The sequence below is a fragment of the Ursus maritimus genome, unplaced genomic scaffold, assembly GCF_017311325.1.
Source record: "Ursus maritimus isolate PB19 unplaced genomic scaffold, ASM1731132v1 scaffold_9, whole genome shotgun sequence".
Lineage (NCBI taxonomy): Eukaryota > Metazoa > Chordata > Mammalia > Carnivora > Ursidae > Ursus > Ursus maritimus.
Genome location: NW_024427107.1, coordinates 4,086,636 through 4,109,850, shown reverse-complemented (window position 1 = coordinate 4,109,850; position 23,215 = coordinate 4,086,636). Strand labels below are relative to the sequence as shown.

General features: G+C 33.8%; 1 non-coding gene across 1 annotated transcript; it reads right to left on the bottom strand.

Annotated features, from left to right (window-relative positions):
* Positions 1-538: 538 nt before the first annotated feature.
* Positions 539-641, bottom strand: LOC121101799. Its single transcript, XR_005833831.1, has one exon. It is a non-coding gene; the product is annotated as a U6 spliceosomal RNA (small nuclear RNA).
* Between the last annotated feature and the right edge of the window lie 22,574 nt (positions 642-23,215).

Sequence of the window (23,215 nt, the reverse complement as noted above, 5' to 3'; positions counted from 1 at the left end):
AAAAAAATAGAGAGAAAAAAACTGCAGTCATTATCTGGAATGTTGAAATCTGTATATCTAAGAGCACAAGGCTCATTAGGATCTGTAAATATACTTCTGCTGCTGCTGCTGTCTATGTTCTGTTACAACAAAGATCTTGATCCACAAGATTATAGAGAAAATCACTCATGTCACCCCTGTGGCACAATGAAGAGGTTAATTCAAACCCCAAATAAGTGCAGCTTCAATCCTATGAAGCAACCATTGCCATTGGAGAGACTACAAACCCTGGAGATAGTAATTTGAGGATATCTGGAGGAATAAGCTCATATATGTGAGCAAGGTAGAGAAGAATTTGTCCGAAGTATATCCAATAACAACAACAAATTCAAAACAGAAAAGAAGGATAAAAGAGAAATAGAAACCTGGGTACAGAAAACTGAAACAGTGGTCATCAATTTGACCTAATCCAAAATTTACTAGATTATTTTATATAACAAAAGATAAGAGACTACTGATTGACTTTTGTGTCTCAACAACTTTGTGTTTTTTTTTCTTTTTAAATATGGAATGCTTCAAATATTTACATTCATCCTTGCACAGGGTCCATGCTAATCTCTGTATCTATCCAGTTTCAGTATATGTGCTGCCAAAGCCAGTACTCAACAACTTTGGATCTGAATTAACCTTAATATCTGTCAAAATGTACCCACTGGCAAATCTTCATGGTTTTAATCTTCAGTCTAAGGCTCAAAATACAGATATACCCAGGGATTCCAAAATTTAAGCAAGGTACTTCTTATACTCTTAAAGGACTTACAAAATATAAAATAGAGTACAAATACATGTGCCTCTGCTTGACCATCAGAACTATTGTCTTGCCTAAATTCTGCACTACTGTAGAACTCATTACAGTGAAATACCTCAGAATGGGCATTACTGTTACCCAAAGAGTAGTAAGTTAAAATTAAATTGGTCTTTGGAACTTCAAGTCGTCTTGATAAAATAGGACCCCATAGATCTTCCCGCGGTTAATATGTTATGGCCCAATGCAAATTAAACAGATTTCAAGCATTAAAACCCACTATTATCCTCACTGCTTCTTTATTCAGTCTGATTTGGCTTGTTCTTAAACAGAAAGAAAAAGTGGCTCCTTAGAGTAGACTCCTGCAATAATGCTGTGGCTCCTACTGAAACCCCCATACACAATATCATTGAAATTACTCAATCCATCTCATCAGCAACTGGTAAAATTTCTGTTATAGATTTCGCTAATATGTTCTGCTCAGTGTTCTTTCAACAGCCCCTTAACTGAAGTTTTCTTTCAATTCTGTCTGCCCATGGGTTCTCTCAAAGCCTTGACACCACACAATCTTTGCAAGCAAGAGCTTAACTTCACTCAGCTTTGTCCAGGAGCAGAGGCATGACATCACACTCATTCAGGGACATTCATTTGATATACTCATTCAGGACATACAACCACTCATAGAGAACTCACAAAAAACACGGATATACATTAGGCTTTACAAACTTTGTTAAATCTGTTTTGGTAAATCAAGGATTGTGCCATACTTGCCATCACTGAGAAACAGTTGTTGGTCCTGTCAGTGCTCATGACATTAAAACAAGTCCGACAACTTTTCCACTGTTTCAGCTTCTGAAGACAACCTGTCCCTCACTTCCAAATTTTACTTAAGTCTTTATATGTTTTTACTTGCAAATAAGCCCTCCTTAACTGGGGACTCTAGAACAGCTCTAAAATATGTCAAAATTGCAATACAACAGTCATTCCCTCTAGTGCCTCCTCAACAACAGAATTCTTCACTAAGGAGGCTTTAGCAACCTCCTCTCTAGAACACCCATGATAGCTGTATTTTGACTATGAGCTTCTGATGCAAGAAACTGCTTGTGTCATTAGTGTGGAATCACTGGCAACACACCATTCTTCTCAAAATAGAGGCCCAGACGCTGTAACACTTTGTACCCAGTTGCCTATTGTGCCTTTGGTCAACAAAGGAGCATGCCTATCATTTAGAATGGCCACCAAGGCCTGCTTATGAAGGATGGAGCCAAACTTGGGCCCTATATCCCCCTATAGGAGGGAATTGTCTTCCCTTTCCTCAGTACCTTGCCATGCACCACACTCTAGAAGGTAGTCATGTGTCTTCCAGACTCCTTGGCTATGGGATATCCCCTGAGGTCAACTGAATGAAGAGTAATGGGAGTTCATACATGTTATGGATGGCTGCATAGCACTACTTGAATAATTTTACAGATTCCTGGTCCAGTATTAATGTTCTAGATGTCTGGTCTGGCCAATGGCAGCAATAACAACCCCTTGTCCAAGGTCACCCCACTTGGGGTAAAGAGTTCTGGGAATCTCTTACCTAACAGACAACCAAAATATAAATCAATATATTAAATAGTAATCTACATGTACTAAAGTCACAATACAAGGCCTCATCAAGGCACTCCATGTGGCCCTCAGAGTTCCAGACATCAGTGATAGTCTCACTTCTCAAAATACATAATGCTGAACTTGAACACGATATTCAATGTAATTTTCCCCTCTTTTACCATATTTATGCTACAGAACTTATACTCTTGTCTTTGTTCTCTGTAGGTTAGGTGATTTTCTTCCATTTTCTTCTTTCAAAGTCATCTTTTTCTTTAGTTTTCTGCAGTTTGAATATAATTCACCTAGGTCTACATTTTTGTTTTTTAAAGTTGGTATTTCTACTGTTTGGTGTTCCTTGATCTTCTTGGGTCTGTGGTTTTGTGCCTATCATTCATTTGGAAACTTCTCTTTTATTATTACTTCATAACATATTTTGCTCTATTTACTTTTCTTCTTTTTTTCTGGTATTCCCATCATGTAATTATAAAATGGTGAGAAATTTCTTGGATGTTCCAGGATTTTTTTTCTCTTTTTAAAAATCTGTTTCTCAGTTTGGGAATTTTCTAATAACCTGTCTTCAAGCTAACTTCTTTCCTTGGTCTTGTCCGGTTGAGTGATGAGACCATCTAAGGCATTCTTTAATGGTTTTGAGTTCAAACATTGCCTTTTGATTATTTTTTGAGTTGCCTTGTATTGGTTGTTTTCATCCATTTTTAAATGCTGTGTATTTTTCCCCTTATAGCCTTTAAGGTACTATTCTAGTTATTTTAAATCTGCTGCTTGACAATCCCATCACCTATGACATATTCTATCTGTTTCTAAATTTATCTCTTTATACATTGATTTTCTTGCTATTTGGCATATCATGTTGAGTAATTGGAATTGAGTTAAACAGGTCTTTAGTGTGAGGATTTATGATAATACATCTAGAATTTCGGCTGTGTTTAACATTTGCTGTAGGTATAGGTACCAGAGACTTCAAATTCTTCTATTCTCCTCATTTTGATTTCCCTTCTAGATTTTGGAGTCCCTATGTATGTTGGAGATTGATGATAGGATGGTACTAAGGATAGGGAATATAGCAACAGGCATATGGATATATGGGTCTTTTTAATGGTTCTTAGATCTTGGATAAATTGGGAATCACAACCATTTATCTTTTAAATTGAAACAACAAGGGTAATACAAAAGCTAAAGGAAATGATAATTACTCCCTTCAGGATGTATGTGGATACAATGAGCCATAGTCCTTTGATGACTTTAGGTTTTAGCAGGTACTGGGTCAGTTTCAGTAAAGTCATAGATTGATCAAAACTATAAAATACACCCTTCTTTAAGTGTCACACATGTGAACTATCATTTGTGTGGAGAATATTGGGGAGAGAGTCAAGGTCTAAGTTGTCAATAGAGGAGGCATAAGGTAGCACACAATCAATTTGTGCCGTCATCAAATTATAGGTTGGAATTTTAGAAAGTAAATCTGGTCTATAATTAATAGTGGCAGCCTGCTTGTGAAGTAAATGTCATGTTAACAAATTCACTGGAATTAATTCACTAAGCAGAAAAGAATGCTTTAACTACTGAGAGAGACCAGAGAGATGGGAATTGACTGAAACACACCCAGAATCTGAGAAGCATTGGAGACTCCTACTATTGAAACCTTGACAGAAGAAATGGTGGAAAAGTAGAGAAATATGGTGGGGAATATAAATGATATTAAACAGAAATGCAATATTTTGGTTTTTGCAATTGTATATAAATGTCACTCTTATGTATTAGAGGCAATGTTGATGAGTGGGGTTGCTTTCTTGAAGGGATAGATTGTCCCTTTTCATTTTAGTTACTACCTTCCAAGCTAAAGCAAGAAAATTGTTCTACTAGTGTCCTTTTTCCTTTTGATATGGACAGGTTTCTTTGCCTAGACAGCACATGGAGTGTCATTGTTCTTGATCTTATTATATTATTGATACTAAGATTTATTACTTTGTTTTACAATTTTTCTTGTAATGAAACACAGCATCTTCAAAGGACTCAGGCTCATTAGGCCTAACACCATCATTGAAGAAGGGCGGTTACAATGTCCTCTCTAATTGAGACCAGAATATTCTCTGACAGAGGTAAAATTGGTTTCTAAGGCCTGGACTGATTTGTCCCCCCCCCCCCCCATTTACATGATTAGGTTTTCAAATTTCAGTAACCATAAATCAAGTTTAGAACATTTTATGGGCCCAATAAAATCTCTCATGACTATATATAGTTAATCCCTGTTGTCACAGCCAGCCATAAGCAACAACTAATCTACTTTATGTCCCTATAAATCTGCCTTTTCTGGACAATTCATAAAATAGATTCATACAATATGTTGTCTCTTGTGTCTGGCCTTTTTGCACTTAGCATGTGTTTGAGATTCATCCTTGACATGACAACACGTAGTTTATTCCATTATTGTTAAATACTATTCCATTGAATATTGCATCTTGTCTATACATGCAATGGCTAATGGACATTTAGGTTGTGTCCAGTTTGGGGCTATTATGAAGTGTTGCTATAAATTCATGTATAGTTCTTTGTATGGATGTATGCTTTATTTTCCTTCAATATAAACCTAGGAGTGGAATTGCTGTTGTATGGTAGTTTTATATTTAACTTTTTGAGGAACTGTCAAACTTTTCCCCAAGTGGCAGCACTATTTTACAATGCTGATGACAATGTATGAGCTTTCTCATTTCTCCATATCCTCATGAACATTTGTTATTATCTATCTTACTTGTAATAGTTACTTCAGTGGAAATGAAATGATATCTCATTGTGGTTTTCATTTGTACTAATGATTAAAAATATCGAACATCTTTTCATGTCTGTATTAATTATACATATATATTTTTGCTCTTTTACATTATATTTTGGTTTTTATTTCTGACTGGATTGTCTTTTTAATATTGGGTTGTAAGAGTTCCTAGTACATTCTGGATTCAAGTATTATATATGTGTTTCAAACAACAGCAAATATTCTCTCAAGTGTTTGTCTCTACATTTCCTTAATATTAAGTGTCTTCTGAAGAACAAATGTGTTGAATTTTGATGAAATCCAATTTATCAATGTTTTCTTTTATATACCATACTATTGTTTTCATTGGCTTATGAAATCTTTAGTTAATCCACAGAGATAAAGATTTTCTTCTAATCTTTAAAATTTATTATAGTTATTACTTTTAAGTTTATGATTCATTTTAAGTTAATTTTTGTGTATGATTTAAATTAAGGGTGATGTGAACATTTTGCATATAGATATCCAATTACCCCAGCACTATTTTCTGCATATACTATCTTCTGGCCAATTAATTGGCGTATCAACTTTTTTCCCCCAAAACTCAAGTGATTAGTTGGTATGCTTCAGGAAAGGCAGAGTAAAGATATCCAAAAAAATGTGCTCAACATCGTCTATGATTAGCATAGTGCAAATTAAAACAATGAGATATTACTACATAATTGTTAGAATGCCTGATGTTAAAAAAATGACCTTATCCATTGTTGTTATGTGAAGCAACAAGAACTTTTGTTCATTACTAGTAGGAATACAAAATGATACAACTATTGTGGAAGACAATTCGGCAGTTTCTTACAAAACTAAATGCAGAATTATCATACAACTCAGTAATTATGCTCCTTGGCATTTCCCTAACCAATGTGAAACCTTACATACGCACAAAAACATGCACATGAATATTTGTAGCAGCTTTTTATCATAATGGCTACAACTAGAAGTAACTTAGTTGTCCATCAATAGGTTAATGGATAAGCAAATGGTGGTACATTCATGCAAAGGAAAACTATTTAGTGATAGAATACGTTACAGAGCCATATAAAAACAAAGGGGAATTGTAAATAAATATTGGTAAATGATAGAAGTCAGTCTGAAAAGACAATATACTCTGTGGTTCCAATTATATGACAACCTGGAAAAGGCAAAATCATAGAGATGGTAATAGGTCAGTGGTTGCCAGAGATTTGGGCAGAGAGGGAGAAGATTAAATAAGTAAAGTATAGGAGACTTTTAGAGCACCTAAGTTATTTTATGTGATATTGTATTGCTGGATATCTGATGCTATTATCAATGGAACTGTAAAACACAAAAAGTGAAAACTAATAAAAACTATGGACTTTGGTTAATAATAATATATTAATATTGGTTCAACAATTTTAGCAAGTGCACCACATCGATACAAGATGTTAATATTAGAGGAATCTTTGATCATGGGAAGGTGATGTATGTGGGTACTCTTTGTACTTTCTGCTAAATTTTCTGTAAGACTAAAACTGTCTTTAAAAAGATATGTTAATTTTCAAAAGCAACAGAACTTAAAGAAAAGTAGACTTCAACACTTCTTTTTAAAAATACATTGTTGGTACAGCCACTCTGGAAAACAGTGTGGAGGTCCCTTAAAAAGTTAAAAATTGAACTACCCTATGACCCAGCAATTGCACTACTGAGTATTTACCCCAAAGATACAGACGTAGCAAAGAGAAGGGCCATATGCACCCCAATGTTCATAGCAGCTCTGTCCACAATAGCTAAATCGTGGAAGGAGCTGAGATGCCCTTCAGCAGATGACTGGATTAAGAAGTTGTGGTCCATATATACAATGGAATATTACTCAGCTATCAAAAACCGATTTCTCAACATTTGCTGCAACATGGACGGCACTGGAGGAGATAATGCTAAGTGAAATAAGTCAAGCAGAGAAAGACAATTATCATATGGTTTCTCTCATCTATGGAACATAAGAACTAGGAAGATCGGTAGGAGAAAAAAGGGATAAAGAAGGGGGGTAATCAGAAGGGGAAATGAAGCATGGGAGACTATGGACTCTGAGTAACAAACTGAGGGCTTTAGAGGGGAGGGGGTGGGGGAATGGGATAGGCTGGTGATGGGTAGTAAGGAGGGCACGTATTGCATGGTGCACTGGGTGTTATACTCAAGTAAAGAATCAATGAACTTTACATTAAAAACCAGAGATGTACTGTATGGTGACTAACATAATATAATTAAGAAAATATTATTAAAAAAATAAAAAAAGTTAAATAAAAATAAATAAATAAAAATTTATAGAAAAAATGAAATAAAAGATCAGATATTACTACAAACTCTGTAGACACCAAAATAATAACAAGGGAATGCTACAAAAATCTCTACACATATAAGTTTGACAATTTAGATGAAATGGACCACATCCTAAAAAACGAAAATTAGTACAACTCACCTCATATGATATAGATGACTTGAGTAGCTTTATAACTGTTAAAAAAGTTGAATTCATCATTAGAAATGTCTCTCAAAAGAAAAAAAAAAAGAAAGAAAAAAGAAAAAGAAACAAAATCCAGGGCCAAAGGGCTTTAATGCAGAATGTTCCCAAAATAATTTAATTCTACATAATCTATTAAAAAAATAGAAGTAACACCTGTAAATTTATTTTCTAAAGTTAGTCTGACCTTGATAATAAGACTAGGAAAAGATGATGCCAAAAAGGAAACTACAAATCAAAATCTGTTATTAACATAGAAGCAAAAATCTTTAGCAAAATATTAGCAAATCATATTCAGTAACACAAATAAAAAAAGATAATACACCATGACTATGTGGTGGGGGGGTCTAGCATATTAACAAGCTGAAACAAACAAACAAAAACCATGACCATATCTATTGATGTAGAAAAAGCATATGACAAAATTTAACATACATTTATGATTAAAATTCTCAGCAAACTAGGGATAGAGTGGAACTTCTTCAAATTGCAAAGAGCATCTACAACAATGCAGAGGTAACAGTATACTAATAATGAAAACCTGCATACTTTCTCCCTAAGATAGAAAATGATTAAGGATGTCCAGTCTTACCAGATTTGCCTAATATAGCATTCAAAATTCTACCCAATGCAATAAGACAAAAAAGGGGGGGGCATATAAATCAGAAAGTAAAATATAAATTATTTCTATTTGTAGATAATATAATTTATGTAGAAAATCACTAAGAATCTAAAAAACAACAAAAATAACTGACTAATAGCAGTTCAGCAAGATCACAGAATACAAAATAAACAGAAAAAAATTATGCTTTTATACACCAGCAATCAACATGTGGACATCAAATCAAAAGTATAATAGCATTTAAAATCAATCGCTCAAAAAATATGAAATACTTAGGTGTGAAGATAAAAAAACATGCACAAAACTTGTATGTTGAAAAGTACACAGCACTGGTGAAGAAGATGAAAGAAACCCTAAAGGGAGAGACATACTTGTGGAATGTAAGATCCAACATAGATCAATCCTCCCCCAAATAATATATAGGATTTATTAAAATTCCAGAAAGATTTATGTAAATATGACAAAATTCTTCTAAACTTTATATGGAAAGACAAAGGAACTAGAATAGCTAAGACAACTATTGAAAAGAAGAACATTGTGGAAGGAATTACTCTACCCCATTTCATAGCTACAGTAATTAAGACTTCCTGGTACTGGAAGAGGGATAGACAGATCAATAGAATGAAAGACAGAACCCCAAAACATGTATCTTCTATATACACTGATCTGCTGAACTGGTTTTCGACACAGGTACAAAAAAAAAATTCAATGGAAAAAAAATAGCCTTTCCAACAAATGATGCTGGAGCAATTAGACGTTTAGGTGAAAAAAAAATCAACCTCTATTTATTACAACTTGTACAAGAATTAACTCAAAATGGATCACAGCTATAAATATAAAAAATGATAAAACTTTTAGAAAAGGAACTTTGGAGAGAATCTTTGGGATCTAGGTTTAGGCAAAGAATTCTTAGCCTTAACATGAAAAAACAAGATCTATAAAATGAAAAAAAGTGTGAAATCAGACTTTATAAGTAAAAACAGTTGTTTCATGAAAGACTTAAGAGGATGAAAATAAAAGTTACATACTAGGAGAAAATAGTTGCAAAGCACATGCCCAACCAAGGACTTGTATCTACCATATGTAAAGAATTACAAAACTCAACAAACAAAAAATAATGCAATTAGAACATGAACAAAAGTCATGGATACACATTTCACTGAAGAAGATACACAGATGAAAAATAAGTACAAGGATAGATTTCAATATCATTAAGTATCAGATAAACACGAATTAAAAACAAAATGAGAAATCATTATGCAATATCAGAATAGCTAAAATAAGATATATATGTATATATAGATATGGTGGCAACACCAAATGCTGGGAAGGGTGTGGAGAATATGGATCTCTCCTACATTGCTAGTAGAAATGTGTGAATAAATGACAAATGTGTAGTAAAATGATACAGCCACTCTGGAAAATAGTTTGGCTCTTTTATTAAAACTCTAAGTGTAAAATTACCATTCAACACAATTCCTCTCTTGAAGCATTTATCCCAGAGAAATAAAAAATTACCTTCACAATAATTCTATACTTGAATGTTTATATTTGATTTTTTTAACCATAAATAGAAAGTAGAAACAACCCTGATATCCTCAACAGGTGATCAATAAACCGTGGTACATCCATATCATGAATTACTATTCAACAATAAAAAGGAACATATAAAACTTGGATGAATCTCCATGGATATATACTAAATGGAAAAAGCCAATCTAAAAAAGTTAAATACTTTGTAATTCCATTTGTACAACATTTTTGAAAAGGCAATATTTTAGAAATGCAGAACAGATTGATGTTTGCCAGGAGTTAGCAACTGAGCAGGCTTGGCTAAGTTTGGTATAGTTATAAAGGGAATCTTGGTAATGGAATTGTTCTGTTTCTTCATTATTTTGGTGGACAAAAAATGTACACACCTGATGAAGTTTTATAGAGCTAAATACTCACATGCATGTATAAATGAATACAAATAAAACTGGGGAAATCTAAATAAGTAAATTTTATAATATCCTGGTTTTGATATTGTCCTATACTTTTACAAGATATCACCTTGGGGAAAATAAATAAAGAGTAGATTGGATTTCTCCATATGATTTCTTGTGACCACAAGCAAATCTACAATTATTGCAAAGTAAACATTTAATTTAAAATATATTTCAAAGAGAAGGTTACCAGAGGGGAAGCTGATAGGGATTAAAATAATAATAATAATAATAATAATAATAATAAGATAAAATATGTTTTGCCAGAGCTTCAAATGTCTGGTTCTATTGACACAATAATAATTATACATGTAAGAAGCCAGACAGTAACTTGGAAATTCATCATAGGTATTCTATTACTCATGCTATAAAGTTGGGAGCAATCAATACAGATAATCAGGTCTTCAAAATCTCAGCACTACAATTGCACCTCACTGGTCATATCCCTGAGTAAAACAAAACAAAACAAAACAAAAAACAGAAAACGAATAAAATTAAATATCCTGTCTTATTCAAAGACAGGAGGGAAAATTAAAAAAAAAAATCTATGGTACTCAATGCACAGGAGCAGATAATATGTTAAGAGAATGACTTAGCTGTCTAAATACTAGGCCTCTGAGAAGCATCTCCAGGCTATTCTACCTTGTTAAAGTGGATGCAGTGGCGTAACAAAAGGTCAAAACCTCTTCTGAGTCATGTCACTAAATAATGTCACAGAAATCAACGAGATCACCGGTAGGCATGCTTCAACATGAGAACCACTCCAACAGGGTGTACTACCCTGGGAAAGAAAGGAAATCTTGTAGGGCTTTAGCAAGAAGAGTCAGCCTTAAGTTCAGCTAGTTTAAGACATAGTGTTCAAACATGATTCTTCAAAGGAAGAGTCATTGTTCTTATGACTTAGAAGTGCTGGTTAGAAAATTTGAGTTTATAGCAAGAGGTCTGGTGAAGAATACTTGTGAGCTAAGGCCATATGAGGGTCACAGCAAAATGTTTTGCTCCTTCAGAGTATCTCAAAACGTAAAAGAGGATTACAATCATTCCTGTTTTCCTGGTGGAGTGCCATTGGTCCCATTTTCATTGGAAAAATGAGACTAAACATAGTCAAACAATTTTCAGAGTAATTTTAGAACACTAAATTATTTTGAGGTTTCTCATGTTCTTATTTAGTAGAATATTATGAATTATCAATTTGTTCCTTTTACATGATATACTAAAGTAACTCAAGGCACAGTTCTGCTCTGGCATACCTGAACTCTACTTTGAAATAACTGGTTTTTATATGGATGAACTTTCCCACAGCTGATAAGGGTAATGATTGCTATATAATAAGGTGGTGGTATATGCTGAGTTATTTAGAAAGTGAAACTGTATATTTTTAGTGTCAACTTTTTGTAAGCATTAGTAAATTTTTTTCTGTGATGATAGTACAAATTATTGTTTTTCAACTTAAAGAAAATAGTATAATATTGTCCTGAAGCTCTTCTAGTACGCTGTGCAATTTATGGACAGTGTTTTTTTGTACTATAAATTACTGAGCATATGGGATTGTAATACAGTCACTGATTGAACCATAGAAGAAAAAATAGAAACACCAAAATAAAACTACCAGGATATACGTTCAGTAAAGTAAACCTAGACCACAATTACACAGCATACAAATAACTAATTCTGCCTTCAACAACGTTGACATGGAAGCATTGTGATAGATGTTAGCAATTTAATCAGCAGTAAGACACTTCTCACCTTCAAGAATTTCATAGTCTAAAAGAACAGACAGGAATATACCATGAAATTTGTCATGAGAACATGAATCCATATTTATTTTCACTACCCATCACTCCAATGTCTGCAAAGACAAGCAGTAGCAGCAGCTGGATGTTAGTGAGCCTGTGGCTCTGGAAGTACCCAGTGTGGATCCACAGTTCTGTAGAGGTAGGACCGGCATTAAGACTAGACAACTGTAATGTTTTTTTCTGGCCCCTGGAAGTTTAGGTGAAGATGTACAGACAACTGAGTGTTCAAGGAAATCAGAGAGAATGGGCCCAGCAAAGACAACTGGGAATATAATTTGAGAGGAGGATAATTTGTGTAGGTAATGAAAACCTACTTCTCAGAACTTCTACTTTGGGAAGCACAATTGACTAATGCCTCTAGCTCCTATACTCCGAAATTCATCACTATGGTTCCTTGCAGAGTTCCTTCCAACTCTCATGGGCTGCTCTAAGTCAAAGACTAGTTACGGCAGGGATACTAAGGCAGGCTGGTTCCCAGGAGACAATCTCCGTTAATGGGAAACTTTGGCCTGAGGGATTTGCATTTGCCTTACTAAACATTCTTAAACCTGCACCACAGTTTTGTTTTCCCTAAAATAATCATCTACCCAACTGTCCTCCCTTCGCAGTGTCTAACAGGATCCAGATCTGCATCACTGTCAGTCAGCTATACCACCCTTCTCTGGCTTATCCACCATTTCCTTCACAAGCATTTCCCCTAATAAATCTCTTCACATCCAGTGTCTCATGTTGACACCTGCTCTTCAGAGCACCTAGCTTAATACACAATTCTTTATCTTCACTCACATTTTAGATTGCTGATGTGGTGCCCCAATAATTTCCTTCAATCACTAATGGGCATACAAAACAGAAAACAAATTGACAGCGTATCTAAGGGAACCTAGAAACTACGTAGAAGATCAAACACAATAGATGTTCGAAACGAAAAAAATATGGTTTCTTGAGGAGATGTAACTTGAACAATAATTTTAAAATTGAATAACATAATGGAAGTACTTGAGATTTAAGCACAGTATTTAAAAAAATTATAACTGAATCTTTATTTTTTAAATTTTATTTATTTACTTGTTAGTTAGTGAATTAGTTCAATTAGCCAACATGTAGTACATCATTAGCTTTTGATGTACTGTTCAATGATTCACTAGTTGCGTATAACACCCAGTGCTCATCTGATCTGAATCTTAAATTTTTAAACTTGAAATTCAGTAGGTATTCTCAATGGTTACATTTACATGTCTTAGAAGGTGGAGAGGAATACATACTTCTAAGCCCAGGGCAAAAATATGATAGAAAACTTACAAAGAAGATAAGATGATAGGTATAGATCTTATAAGTAAATAAGATATTTAGAGATATAAAAAGGGCTGATAGAGAAGGGAAATTATTAAATCAATAATAAAATATAGTGTTCCTAAGCTGAGGAAAGACATGCAATTTCATATCCCAAAGAGTTCAAGTTCTAGCGTAGATTAATTAGAAGAGAAATATACCATCCATACAGGGATGGTTCCTACAAGTTCTCAAATTCCTACATTTCAAAGATAAGAATAAAATTCTGCAGGTAATCTTGGGAAGAACATACTATCTATTAAAGAAAAAAATAGGCTGGTATCAGTGTTCTTACCTGAATTATTGAAATAACATCAACAGAATATTAAGAATAAAGGACTGAAATTAATAAAATGATGTATACAAGCAAGGTATTTTGCCTGCTGAAATTAAAGGGATATTTGCAGATATGCAGGAATTCAGAATGTATATCATCCATATGACCACATGTGAAACAAACTGTTACTGAATTCTTCTACAGAACTATGATTTTGCTTGCATTTACTATACATCATTTTATTTACATTTACAATTCTGTGAGATAGATTGATTCATTCTGTTTTTATATGAAGATCCATGGCTCAAAGAGGTTAACAAATTTGGACAAAACACAGAACTAGAACACTATCTTTGGATAAAAATTAAATGGTTTTGACTCTATTTACTGTTTTAAAGCATCATTTTTCTTCAGGTATCTATAGTTGTAATAGAAATTGAAAGTACTAGTTTCACATTTATTGTACTATTTTTTGACTGGAATGAAATGCTGTATTTTTCGTTTTGTTTTTCTTTTGTTTTTGGTGAAAAAGAGAGACTTCTGATAACCTGCTAGTGCCTAGCAGATTACAACATGCAAAAACTATTAATAATTTTTAACTTAAAATGTGTATATGTGTGTATATATCTTTAATATCCATATTTAAGGTTAATATGCAACATAAATGCCCAAGAAAACTTACAGCTTTGCAAGTGTTCAAAGCTTATGTTCAAAACTTGATCCTTGTCACGTCATTGGCATCCCTTGGATGGAAAAGTGAAACATAGCAGCAGTTTTACAGATTTTGAAATGCTGTGGCAGACTTCTCAGCAAACCAGGAGAAACTATTGAGATAGAAATTTTGTCTGCAATCTGATAAATCTAGTGCATTTCATCTTTGTATTTACATCAGCTTTTAAGGTAAAAGTATACCAGGGTATTACATTAGTGAAATGTAATATAAAATATTGTAAAATGTTAAATTGCTCCCAAGGTGCTGAAAGAGTTAACAAACTTCTGATACCTATTGACTTATTGTCAAGGAACACGTCAGACACTGGGGAGAACCGACACAGTGTTATTTCCCCTGAGCACACTCATAATGAAAGAACAGGGCTTTGACCTTTAAATATTCTTTAACAGAAGTTCCAGTTCACATTTTGTACACTTTCTGCCTCTCTGTGACTGTTCACTGTAGTCTGTCCTGTGTACAATGAGTTCTGCATTATAAAGGCTTAGTTTATATGACAGACTTCAGAATGGCTGGGAATCAGAAATATGTGTTATTTTTTTGCCAAGTAGAGAAAAAAAGGACTGATCTTAAGAATTCTAAGAAAGTGTCATTGTTTTGATGAGAGTTGCATAGAAAATGACAATATTCCTAAATTATTTTCAGTGAAAAAGAAGGAATGTATTATTAAAAAGTATAGCCCCATTATATCAGTGGACTCTAGAGAGAGAAAAATCTATAAGGATAAAAATGAGAATCACATATCACAGCTTTAAAGTCAATTGAATGTATTCAGAGTTAATGTTTAAATTTATGAGGGAATGAAATTATTTCTAATGAAAGCACTTAAACACACGTTAGGTGTTGAACATTTTTTTTTCATACTAATTGTTAAACTAATGTGTTAAAATGTTCACAATATTTCTAGCTTCTTGTTTGGCTACCTTAAATGATGTTTTTATTAGCTTTGATTATGAGCTGCTGTAAATATGATACTAAAAGGTGTTCTGGTCAGTTGTATGCTGGGCAGTTTTATTATACTCTGGTTGAAGATGCTGGCAGTGTACCTTTGTTTGAAAGAGATATAACTTTTATTTGACTTTAATGCTTGAACCCTATGACCTGACTGATAAACCAAAGCAGTAGATAACCAGTTTTATTAGATACTAAATATTGTTATAATGACAATTACGTTTCACCTGTTTAACAGAGACTAAATGCTCAGTATATCTTCAGCCTCTCAGACATTCCATTTTGTTCTACAGTGGATTATATGACTGCCTCCTTACTAGGTTATTCAATGAAAACACTGAATTAAAATTATTATAGTGTAGTTATAAATCATTGCAATAAATTTTATTGCCTGTATTTCTTAGAAAGCAGCTGAAAGTCCCACGTGTTAACCATTGACTCAGTGACTTCATTTTTTACATTGTGCAATTAAGATCCAAGAGCAAATTGAGGTGGAAAGTAAGAAATTACATTTCTATTAAATGAAGTAACAATAGAACAGATCATTCAGACATAGTATTCAGTGTTGCTCCAACACAGACACACAGACACACACACACACACACACACACACACACACACACACACAGAGGCAGCACCTGCAATGGGCAAACCTCTCACAGATCTGAAAATTCTACTTGTTGTCATGTGCAGAGGCAAGTCACCGAGCTTTAGGTTGCAGTGTTTGGTGATTAAGGAATTGCTAGATGAAGGAAATATTACGTACTCGTACTACTTGACAAAAGCATTAAGAGCCTTATAATGTCAACAATTGAAAAAAATGTATATTTTTTTCATGAAACATGATCCTTTAATAAACACTTAATTTTCAAATTATTCTATATATTGAAAAGAGAATCAGACATTTTGTTTTTAATCATAAAATGAATCATTATTTCCTACTTAGAGTAAGATCACTGTATTTTATTCAATTTGATAATCCTTTAATGTAATAATCCTTAACTTTGAGTACCTTGAATCTTTTATAAGAAGTCTATGAAGGCAAATATGTTTGTAAACTAACTGGTCAAGAAAATAAAAAGGGGAAAAGCAATTAAATTCAACGATGGCTTTGGGTTAAGTTTTGTGGTTATATTAAATACATTAATACAATAAATGTTAGCAATTTCTGATAATAAAGTCTGTGTTGAATTTAATTATTCAACTTTTTCAAATATGTGTAATAAACACTTATTTAGTGGACGATGGACACTGTACTATACAATTATTGCAGGGAACAGATATTCTACCTTCCCACCCCAAAGAAGGTTGTCTGTTTCAGAAGAAAATATATGAATAAGTTAACATTTTAATTATTTCTATGTTGAATATTGTGTAATATAATATTTAATTCTTTAGCTGATATAAATCATGCCTATAAGATAAATAGTTTTAAGAAAATGGACAGGAATGAGAAACTGAGTTGCCTGTGAATTTAAGAGGGACTTGATACAGGTAGTAATATTTCACCAAAGACTTTTATGGTTAATAGAAATTTGGAAGGTACATAAGGGAAGTGATGAGTATGTTCATTGTAAATTTAAAAAGTACACTGTAAATTTGTCTAGAAGATAAGATTCTGTGAACTTTAAATAGAAAAAGATGAAGCTGGAGAAAGGAGGTTAGAAGAAAATTTGGGAACTCTTTTATTCTTGGCTACATAATTTGGAATTGTTTTCATACAGAAGAAAGAATCATCAAGAGATGTTTGAGAACTGAAATTATATGAACAGATCCTTGAATTTATAAAGGCAAATATTTAAAGAATATAAAGTGATGATTCTCAACCCTAGTTTCATTTTTGAATCATGAGAGATACATTTAAGAAAGAACTCAGTGAGCTTGGAAGTCATCACTCCTGTCTGTACCACAGAAAAAGCAGAGCCAAATGAAAATCAATTTATTTTTCTGGACCCATTCAAGAACTGAGTCGCCAAACAAACAGCTACTCCAAAATTGGGAGAGGCAGGAAATCCAGAGTCACAGCCAAGATCTTACCTGGAGCAGAAGTTGCCATAACCAAAAAGGAGTAGGAATACTTAAATGGTAATTTTGTCTAATTGACAGAGGCTGAGTATGGACAAGTTTTAAAGTGAGAAACTCCTAGGGACCAGAGTTACTAGGAGGTCTCTACACTTTTCAGAAGTGGGGAAACCTGACAAATGCTACCCTTGCCAAGTGACCAAGGTCAACATCAACAGTTATAAATCATGTTGACAGTATTTATCTTTGATGTGTAATGAAAAGGGCACTTTACTTCTCTGGTTTTCCTCCCTAAAACCTATAAACCCAGTCTTATTACCAGAAAACAACAAATTCTGTCATGGTAATCAAAACAAGGAAAGCTTGAAAAAACTCATAAGCCAAAGGGAGTCTGTTCAGACAGGACTACTCAATATTAATATTGGTTTATTAACTATATCATTATAAGATCTTAAAATGGGGAACTAGCTATACCATTGGGATCAGAAAGAAGAAAATGCTGAATACATGACTGGACTCACTATAATGTGGTGCTTGATGGAGGGAAAGGACAGCACAAGGGATCAAAATTGGAATTGCCAGGAACAGTTTTTAAGCATGACTGTGGGGTTCATGTGGAAAGGGAATGTAGATGCAAATCAAGCTTTGTGGAAATTAAAAGACTTGTTTAGGACAGAAAGTCATGATCCTCTAACATTCAAGGCCATTGTACATAAAACATTTCATTAGAATTTTATCCATAGTCACAGTATTACATTATTTTTTCAAGCTACTTAATTGCTTGATCAATTTCCTAAAAGTATGTGAATTTTTATTATACTAAGATTAGTTTCATCTTGATAAATCTTTTAATATTGAATAATTTAAACAAAAGTTTTCACAAGGCCAGGTTTCATTTTCTGTATAAAAATTTACAAGGCATGGCTTCAGTCAGTGTTAGAGTACTATTATGGCCATTATGTCTACCAAACCCAAATTTCCATGAGCAAATTTTGCAAACCTAAATTTTTTCAAGATCTAAATTTAATCTCCTTTCAATTTTGACTCAGTGAACTCTACCACAGACAATTTTAGTCATTATCAGTTTTTACTTGAGGCTGTTCATTTTCACTGATGTGTTCCTCATATTTGGAAATTGTGAAAGAGAGATTAAGGCAAGAATGTGGATGGAAAAGGAAATGGCAGTTATTCTGGAGAATTGATTTAAATTCAATAAAAGCTCCAGTGGAATCTGTTAGAGGGTCAAATGGCAGGGTAAATGCCCACAGCACACTCAAATTTACACATGCATGTACTAAAAACATTGACTAGATCCACACTAAATTTACGTTAATGACTGCCTCTAAGAAGAAAGGAGAAATAGAAAGAGAAGAATTTCCTGCTTATTTTACTATTTTTGTCATCTTTTATAATATCCATAAGTAGAGGTTACATTAGTATACATTAAGTGGTATATTTTGAAAATGTATTTTTATTTTTTATAAATACGTAAATTTTAAATAAAATTTTATTTTAAATATAGTTTTATATTTTAATTTTAAATTACTTTATGAATTTTATAAACAAACATATTTATTTTCTTCATTTTTAACCCAAATATTATTATATCCATATTTGATTTGCCTGTTTTAACTGTTGCATATCATCTTCTCAAATTAATATTTGGAAATTTATCTGTTCTAACAATGATGGAATATAGAGTTTTGGCCAATAGTTTGTATTCTAAAAGAAAAAAAAACGTGGTGCACTACTTATCTTCCCCCACCAACATAATTTCTTAACAAATATTTATCCAAGACTCAGAAATGTGGGAAATGTTACTTCACATGTCCAAGTGTGAGGTTGAACAGCCTTGCTCATATTTACTGACCATATGGCTTCTCTTCCATGGAATTGCCCTTCAGGGATTTTCCATTTTTTAATTGTGTTTCCTTTCTTTCTTTAAGCTGACTTTAGAAATATAGTTTTACCATGAAAAATCAATAATTTCTCCCTAATATATCGATTGTTCCATAATTCCCCTCTTACTTGAGATATCATTGTACAAGCATACCTTATTTTATTACGCTTCACATTAAAGGTTTGTGGCTACCCTAAATCAAGCACATTTGTCAGTCCCATTTTTCCAGTATTTGCTCACTTTGTGTATCTGTGTCACATTTCAGTAAGTCTTGCAATTGTTCCAACTTTCTCATTATTATTATATTTGTTATGGTGATCTGTGATCAGTGATTTTGGATGTTATCATTGCAATTGTTTTGGCATGCCACAAACCATGCCATTGTAAGAAAGCAAACTTAACTGGTATGCTGTATGTGTTCTGACTGCTGCAGCCACTTGTATTTCCCTCATCTCTCCCCCTGTCCTTAGGCCTTCCTATTCCCTGAGGCACAACAATATCTAGAACACTAAAACTTTCTCCATATCAGCAATAAGGCTGTTTCAGTTTCTTATCATTCGTGTGTTCACTGGAATGGCACTTTTGATTTCCTTCAGGAACTTTTCCTTTCCATTGACTACTGGTGCAAGAGGCCTAGCTTTTGGCCTCTCGACTTTCAACATGCCTTTCCCCATAAGCTTGATCATTTCAGGCTTTTGATTTAAAGTGAGAAATATATGACTCTTGCTTTCACTTGAACACTTACAAGCCATAGTAGAGTTATTACTTGGCCTAATTTCCAAGTCATTAGAAAGTAATTTAGAAATCTGTGTAATACTTTATACCCTTTTAAAGCACTACAACATTGTTGGAGTTCCAGTTTATTGCATCCTATTTTATGTAATAATCATACTGAAAGCTCTATATTCTCATTGTTTTAGAGAATCATAAGAAACCAGTGTATCAATGGCCCTAGGAATCCTTTATTAAATACATATATTTAACTTTATTCCAGATTTCCCAAATTGTTTGACCAAGAAACTCTACAGGCTACTCATTTAGCATCTATCAAAATAATAACCCCAGAAATTCCTGAAACAGATTATTTGATGTTAAAAATCATGAGGTAAAGACGTATTTCACATCCTATTCATTTCAATAAATATGTGTTTTATGCTTAAAGTGTTTCTACCTCTGACTTGACTATTGGAGTGGATTGGAATGCATACACAAAAGCACAGAATCAAAACATACCAGGCTGTCTGCATAGAAACTATAACAGTATCCAGGTCAAACATAGAGGGTGCATGCAATGAGACTGAAGATGTGTACTGTGGTAATATCACCCACCACCCTGTGTGTCCGAGGGATCATGCGCTACTTTTTTTAAGGTTTAAGCTGGGTGGGATTGTAGATGAATTTATTTGTCCATGGAAATTTTTGTAAGATTAGTTTGAAGGGACATTTTTGAGGCAAAAAGATAATAACAAAATGACTGGAGCTATCCAGGGAAGACAGGATGAAGGCATGAAAATTATTTAGGGTTTGTAGCAGGAAGAGTAGAACGCAGAGTCAAGATAAATACAACAAGTAAATTCAGCAGAACTTGGCACTTAGTTGGCAGTTAGGCGTGAAAGACATGATGATGTCACGTTCATGTTCCAACAAATGAGATTTCAGAATACCAGAAGTGTGTTAGAGAGAAAAGATGAATTGCACTGTGGCCCTGTGGGGTGTGAGCTATCCCAGGACATTCAAGCTGATATGTCCTACAGGTCGTTGGAGGTCTGTAGCTATAATCTGGCTAATCCCACTTGAGGAAACCTCCATTGGAGAATTTGTAGAATGCAAAGAAAGGGAACTGAAGATTGGCCTCTTTCCCTCCATCTTGATGTAGCGACATGAGAAAGACTTCATTTTTAGGAGCATGGAAAATGAGGACATCTGGGGTAAGTTTCAGAAGAGAGTGGAGTTAATGAAGCTGGTAAGGCACAAAGTTTCAAAACACAGTTTGACTCTGTGAAGAGAAGTAGTGTAAAGGTTGAGAAATGACCCTCAAAATCTGTCACACTTGGGTCCAGATCTCAGCTCAGTCATGAATTGTTGTCATCATTGAATAAGTTACTGGGTTTTGTGGGCATTATTTTTTTAATGTAAACTTCATTTTTGAAAACAGTTTTAGGTTGACAGAAAAATTGGGGGAACGGTATAGAGATTTTCATATACTCTTTCCCCCCACAAATGCATAGTCTCCCCCATGATCCACATCCTTCACCAGAGTGTACATTTGTTCTAACTGATGAACCTATACTGACACATGATAATCACCCAAAGTCCATAGTTTACATTACCTTTCACTCTTGGTGTTGTACATTCTATAGTTTTTGAATGAATATATCATGACATATATCCACCATTATATTATCATACGGAAACTTTCCCCTCCCTAAGAATTTTCCGTGAGCATCATTTCTTCATAAATAAAATATGTTTAAAACCATGTGCCTTGGGGCGCCTGGGTGGCTCAGTCGTTAAGCGTCTGCCTTCGGCTCAGGGCATGATCCCGGTGTTCTGGGATCGAGCCCCACATCAGGCTCCTCCGCTATGAGCCTGCTTCTTCCTCTCCCACCCCCCCTGCTTGTGTTCCCTCTCTCGCTGGCTGTCTCTGTCAAATAAATAAATAAAATCTTAAAACAAAAAAAAAGCCAGGAGACTGAGCTTTAAAAAAAAAATGTGCCTTGTAGTGATGTTGTGAAAGTCAAATCATGTAATGAGTATAAAGCATTTAGCCTAGTGCAGATTTCAAAAACGATATAGTAAGCTGTGACAATTATAAAAATAATAACATGACTGAATATTTCCATTGCATCTGATATTCAAAAATATCATTGACGATTTTTGCAAAATATATAGCAGGAGAGTGGTAGGGGCATGAAAGCTGTATGGGACTGTGATGTGAAGGCATGGAGACAGTGGCTGGACTATGCTTCTGAGAAGAAGAAATTCATTAGGAGAAGAGCAACTGGAGTCAAGATCAAGGAGTGAGCTTATTTCTTCTATTTGCTTCAGAGTGGACACACTTGAATATAGGCTTCTAGGAAATAGTAAGACAGAAGGAGAGGTTGATGATGTAGGACAGAGGAGATTAAGCGGACCAGTTGTGCTGAAAACAGTACCTGGCCCATAGTAGACTGTTGATGTGTGTTTTGGTGTTAATCAATGAATCGGATTTAATGAATTAGGGCACCAGTAGAGTGCTGGCCTTGAGCTGGTGGCAGATGCAAAATCTAATTTTGCTGAATGTTGTCTTTTATAAGTACTTTTTATTTGCTTCTTCATAATACTAACAGAATTGATGTGTTCAAATCCCATCTAAATTTAAAATACTGTAAAAAAATGAGATTTCTTTCATTTTTGAATGAGAGAATGCAAAAATTTTGAATAAAAAAAGTCATTTCTTATGGTCCTCTTTATAGTAGCCATTTCTGAAAGAAAAATTCCACATGAAAGATAATTGTAGTAAACCTCAGTCAGCAAGAGAGCTCTCCTGTGAAAATATTCACTACCTGGTATAATTCTGTTTAGAAATATGACATTTCTATATAATGCAAAATTAACGTTTCTGATAGTCAGGAAATGTTTATAATAAATTCAAGATTTCATATAAAAGAAAAACTGCTACTGATTGACTATGAAATTGATTAGTATGTGGCATTTTAACTTAAAACACTTATATGTTAAATGTTAGATTTAAAGATTTATGAATTTGCATTAAAATATTTCTCAATTAAAATATTGACATTACAGTTGTCACAAGAAGTGAATACCTAGAGAAATAATATATTGTACTTTATATACATACATAATCATTGTACACATCCTCAATCACCTCTGAATTTCTCTTTAAACTTGCTAGTCTCTTATTCCTTAGTGAATTACTGTTA